At 39.6% G+C, this 6,058-nt stretch overlaps 1 pseudogene; it reads left to right on the top strand.

Annotated features, from left to right (window-relative positions):
- The first annotated feature begins 2,904 nt into the window (after positions 1–2,904).
- The window catches only part of LOC112072636 (putative ATP-dependent RNA helicase an3), a 12,832-nt pseudogene continuing 9,678 nt past the window's right edge, over positions 2,905–6,058 (top strand).

The following is a 6,058-nucleotide window of genomic DNA, read 5'->3' as shown; positions in this document are numbered from 1 at the left end:
GTACTTGTCAATCTAACGAACCAAACAGACAGCTTTACAACACAGCTTATAAACCCCACTTTGAGCAGACGCTGTGAAGGGATGAGCCGGTCTGCCACAGCAGGCTTCCAGCCACTGATCCACAGTCGGCCAACTTTACCAGCCCTGTCCTCTTTCAGTAGGTGAAAACTGACACTAGATCTGCTTTTGAAGCAACAATGTCTGGCATCTATTCTCTCAGCAGGCACAGTTTATTCTAGCTCATTCTCACCAGCAGGAGAATGTAAGGGAGAGTCTCAATTGCGTACACCTCGCTGCCTTGGATGAGGAGCCAGAGGTCCCTCCCCTCTGACCTTCTCCGCAATGGGTTTTGAGGAGCGAGGAGTTGCAATTGAGATTCTCCTAAGGACTGTTAGAAAGGCAAAGGGGGTGTGATGTTGACATATGAGACTTTACAGCTGTCATCCATTCCTCGATCTCTACCTAATATGACAAAGTCAAAGTTCCTTGCCAGTCAAAGTCATGACTGTAGAATTTCAGCACCAGTGTTCAGGCCTATCTGACTAAACCAATGCAGCCAGGAAACCTCGAGCCAGTGACCTTAATGTTTTCGATGCATCCACCATGCACACTACCTCTGTGCCATAGAAGTCCAGAACTCTGGCAGAGACTTCAGGACACCTACATTTTGGACCCTGCATTCACATACACAGGGCGTGTCAGTACAGTAGCCTCCAGGCAGCTACCTGTTATGTCGAATTTGAAACACGTGGATTAACAGCAGGGGAATACTACAAAAAGAGTAGGTTGGTGATTGATTAAAAGGCTTCCTTCAAAAAATGTATTAACAAATTAAACACCTACCCATTTCAGGGTTTTTATTTTGGATATTTTCTACATTTTAGAATAATAGTGAAGACATCAAAACTATGAAATAACACAGAATCATGTAGTAAAAGTGTTAAACAATCAAAATACATTTTAATTTGAGATTCTTAAATAGCCAACCTTTGCCTTGATGACAGCTTTGCACACTATTTCTCTCAACCAGCTTCATGAGGTAGTCACCTGGAATGCATTTCAATTACCTGGTGTGCCTTGTTTAAATATATAATATATATATTAACCTTTATTTAACTAGGCAAGTCAGTTATGAACAAATTCTTAGTTACAATGACGGCCAAACCCGGACGCTGACCAATTGTGTGCCGCCCTATGGGACCCCAATCACGGCCGGATGTGATACAGCCTGGAGATAAATTTTGTTAAAGTTTATTTGTGGAATTTCTTTCTTTTAATGCGTTTGAGCTAATCAGTTGTGTTGTGACAAGGTAGGGGGGTATACAGAAGATAGCCTATTGGTAAATGACCAAGTCCTATTATGGCAAGTACAGCTCAAATTAGCAATGAGAAATGACAGTCCATCATTACTTTAAGACATGAAAGTCAGTCATATGGAACATTTCAAGAACTTTAAAGTTTTCAAGTAGTCTCAAAAAACATAAAGCACTATGATGAAACTCTCTCATGAGACCGCCACGGAAAGGAAGACCTGGTTACCTCTGCTGCAGATGATAAGCTCATTAGAGTTACAGCCTCAGAAATTACAGCCCAAATAAATGCTTCACAGAGTTCAAGTAACAGACACATCTCAACATCAACTGTTCAGAGGAGACTGCGTGGATCAGGCCTTCATGGTCTAATTGCTGCCAAGAAACTACTACTAAAGGACACCAATAAGAAGAAGAGACTTGCTTGGGCCAAGAAACATGAGCAATGGACATTAGACCGGTGGAAATCTGTCCTTTGGTCCACATGTGTAGTTCCACCGTGAAGCATGGAGGAGGAGGTGTGGGGGTGCTTTGCTGGTGACACTGTCAGTGTTTTAGAATTCAAGGCACACTTAACCAGCATGGCTACCACAGCATTCTGCAGCGATACGCCATCCCATCTGGTTTGCTCTTCGTGGGACTATGATTTGTTTTTCAACAGGACAATGACCCAACACACCTCCAGGCTGTGTAAGAGCTATTTGACAAAAGGAGAGTGATGGAGTGCTGCATCAGATGACCTGCCTCAACCAATTGAGATGGTTTAGCATGAGTTGGACCGCAGAGTGAAGGAAAAGCGTCAACAAGTGCTCAGCATATTTGGGAACTCCTTCAAGACTGTTGGAAAAGCATTCCAGGTGAAGCTGGTTGAGAGAATGCCAAGCGTGTGCAAAGCTGTCATCAAGGCAAAGGGTGGCTACTTTGAAAAATCTCACTACTGTCATTGGTTACACTAATTGCAGTGTGTCTACATAACCTGGTTCAATAATTCATGACATTACCCTGAGGAAGGCACAGTGATGCCGAAACGTTGGTAAATACCCATTAAATTGCTGGGAGATTATACATGGAGTGTGCGACTTGATTTATTTTGATAGTTTATTCGCCGTTAGTCAGCACCTCCACACAAACTATTATTCTGGGTGTGCGCCAGTTTTTATCTACTTTGAAAAATCTAAAATATATTTTGAGTTGTTTAACACTTTTCTACATGATTCCATTATTTCATAGTTTTGATGTTTTCAGTATTTTTCGCAATGGACAAAATAGGAAAAAATAAAGGACTTGAATGAATGAATGAGTATGTTAGGTATGTCCAAACKTTTGACTGATACTGTATGAGGTATTGACTGTCATATACTGCTGAATATCTTTAACTCAACTATGACGATATTCTACATCACAATTGAATATGAAATASTACAGCAAATTATACAAATGTAGCCAGACTTTTAAAAACTTTTTGGAAAGGGTGATAAAATGTCGTGATATGCGCAATGTCCTCCTCTGCTCTTTGTGGTTGTCTCAACCAATAAAATCTCGCTCTGGGTTCCTGCTTCTAGCTTCCATTACACCACGACACGCACCACCACCAGTTAGTAAGCGTTGTCGGTTTAAAGGCTTTAGACCACCTAACTATAGTGTCATGAAAATAAGCCAAAATAATTTACAGTAATATAATATATCAACTGTATCTTTAAGGTTCATTCATTCGTTAATTGACAAAAGAAGAAAAGACGAGCGAAACCTAAGGGACGTCGACAAACCGGCAAACAAAGAGATCCCTTCTCGACGACAACATTTTTCCTCAATATTCTTTAGTTATGAGTCATGTGGCCGTCGAAAATTTACACGGTCTAGAACAGCAGGTGAGTTTTCTGTATTTATTGTTATTTGTTTTCATATCTATAACACGTAGAAATGAGTAGAACGAGTCTGAAATGCAGTCGTGGATACCAAGATAGCTGGTTAGCTTTGCTCGCTAGCTACGTTAGCTGTAACTGCGTGTGTTGTCTAATCTCTGGGTAAAATGGAGGCCGGTGGGTGATAATGGTTGGTGACGATGGCGGTGCTTCACGTTCAACAATGCAGTATTTCTCACAATTGGGTTTATCCTTAACTATACCTCTAAGACRTGCAATCTAAACCCTATGTTCAATGTTGGTGACATTAACAACAACAAAAATATCTTGCATTTATTCACTTGAGCTGATGATTGTTAGCCTGCTTGCTAGTTTGGCCTCTAGTTAGCGTTAGGTACGTCCGCTAACATGAAAGCTAGCTGGCTACATTTTCTTCTGCGTCACTGTCACATTGTTTTAATCACGAATGAACAAAGCGTGTTTATGCATGGCACAGTTGCTGGCTAGCAACGACTGCATTGTTTGGCTTTGTGTTGTGCTATAGATTTTGTTGCCATGTTAAAGAACCTGTCATTGTTAAATCATCCAGTTGTTTTTGTCACCTGTAACGTTAGTCCTGCTGACAGTATCCAGGAAAACACCCATTAATTTGGTATGGAAACACTATAAAAATGAGTCTTGCTGTAACTGCATTTGCAAATGCAACATTTGTCTATGTTAAATATGGTCAAACGTGGAAGATGAAACCTAACATAATTAGTAAGCTGTCATGACATTTTCTGRTAGTCAGCAGATGCATATTTGACATGTGCTTGGCAGTGTGAAATGATGTTGGGTTGGTGGGGGCCAACTTATTTTGACACAGGAAATAAGACCTCTGAGCCATGTTGGTCACGCTCCTTGATAACCTGTATTTGTCTGTTAAAGTAAAGGACTCGAGGGGAAGAGTTTAGGTAGCAGTATATACATTTGAGCAGAGAAGAATCTAGTCCAACTCTGTAATTGGAGTGTTTTGGTAGGGTTAGGGAACGAAATCAAGCTATGGTTCTGGTGTTACACTTTGTATTCCATGTTATAGAGAAGCTTCTCATGAACACACAATACTTTATTTCCTGATGATAGAATTTACTATTGCTGATATCAAATGTTCAAGTGATCTAAAAAGGTCGCGACAGGTCATTGTCAATCCCTAGTCAATAATGGCACCAAATCACTTATCTGAATTCTTTAATTCGAGCCCTCGAGCCTACATATATTGTCCAATATTTCAAGATAGTGTGGTCATACTGTTAGGACATTGTCAGGGCTGATGTAGTATAGAGATTATTCAAATAAAAGCAATAAATTATTAACTTAAAATGCTGTGTAATGCAAATTAGGCACTTCATATGCAAACCAGGCAGTACAGAATACATCATTACTGTAATTTAAGCCCAATTGAAAGTAGGGTGGTCATATTAACAGATCTAAATGCTTTATACCGAACTGAGTTTGCAAAAATTTGAAACAATTTATGAAATTAGCTTTCAACTTTTTACACTACTTTATGCAAATTACATACTTAATACACTCACTCACTCACAGCCCCCCCCCCCACACTCACACACATCCTAATTGTGTCTGCATGCTTCCCATCCACAATCATTTGGAACAGTTCGTGCTTTTATTATAACAACAGTGTTACTTTTTTGTTCATTTTGGTTTTCGGCAAGACTTTCCCCCCGGCTGTTCACGCCCCTTCGTCTGGGAATGGTTAGCAGTATGGATTCTTCAATGAAGTGTGTTGACATTCCAATGAGAGTAATATTTTTCACTTTTAGAAATAATGCACCAAAAATCTTTGTAAAATGAAAGAAAAAAGGGGGGGGGAAACGCGTCTTTGGCAACAACCTCAATGATTTCTTGAGTTGTCTATTTTGACCAAGTGTATACTGGCTACGGCGTCTCAAGATGGACAAAAAGTTCTATTGCTTATTTCTTCTAGTTTTTCAAGCGATGGTCTTTTAAGGGAGTATACGAGCACACTGGTTCAGCTTGCCGACACATGCGGAAGGCTTAAGACACACACTWCTCAGCATCCCCACACACTTACCCAACACACACTTCTCACTAAGTCTGAACTGTAACAYGGAAAGCTACTAGTCTAATAACGTAGACTAGCTACTAAACTATAGCTACAAGTCTAAAAGTATGTGGACACCTGCTCGTCAAAAATCTCATTTCAAAATCATAGGTATTAATATGGAGTTGGTCCCCCCTTTGCTGCTACAACAGCCTCCACTCTTCTGGGAAGGCTTTCCACTACATGTTAGAACTAGAGGTCGACCGATTATGATTTTTCAACGCCGATACCTATTATTGGATGACCAAAAAAAGCCGATACCGGTTAATTGGCCGATTTTTTTATTTTATTTTATTATTTTTTAAATAAATTTATTTGTAATAATGACAATTACAACAATACTGAATGAACACTTATTTTAACTTAATATAATACATCAATAAAATCTATTTAGCCTCAAATAAATAATGAAATATGTTCAATTTGGTTTAGATAATGCAAAAACCAAGTGTTGGAGAAGAAAGTAAAAGTGCAATATGTGCCATGTAAGAAAGCTAACGTTTAAATTCCTTGCTCAGAACATGAGAACATATGAAAGCTGGTGGTTCCTTTTAACATGAGTCTTCAATATTCCCACGTAAGAAGTTTTAGGTTGTAGTTATTATAGGAATTCTAGGACTATTTCTCTCGATACCATTTGTATTTCATTAACCTTTGACGATTGGATGTTCTTATAGGCACTTTAGTATTGCCAGTGTAACAGTATAGCTTCCGTCCCTCTCCTCGCTCCTACCTGGGCTCGAACCAGGAACACATCGACAACA

Source organism: Salvelinus sp. IW2-2015, unplaced genomic scaffold, assembly GCF_002910315.2.
Source record: "Salvelinus sp. IW2-2015 unplaced genomic scaffold, ASM291031v2 Un_scaffold1986, whole genome shotgun sequence".
In the NCBI taxonomy this organism is placed as follows: domain Eukaryota; kingdom Metazoa; phylum Chordata; class Actinopteri; order Salmoniformes; family Salmonidae; genus Salvelinus; species Salvelinus sp. IW2-2015.
This window is presented reverse-complemented; position numbering and strand designations above follow the sequence as displayed.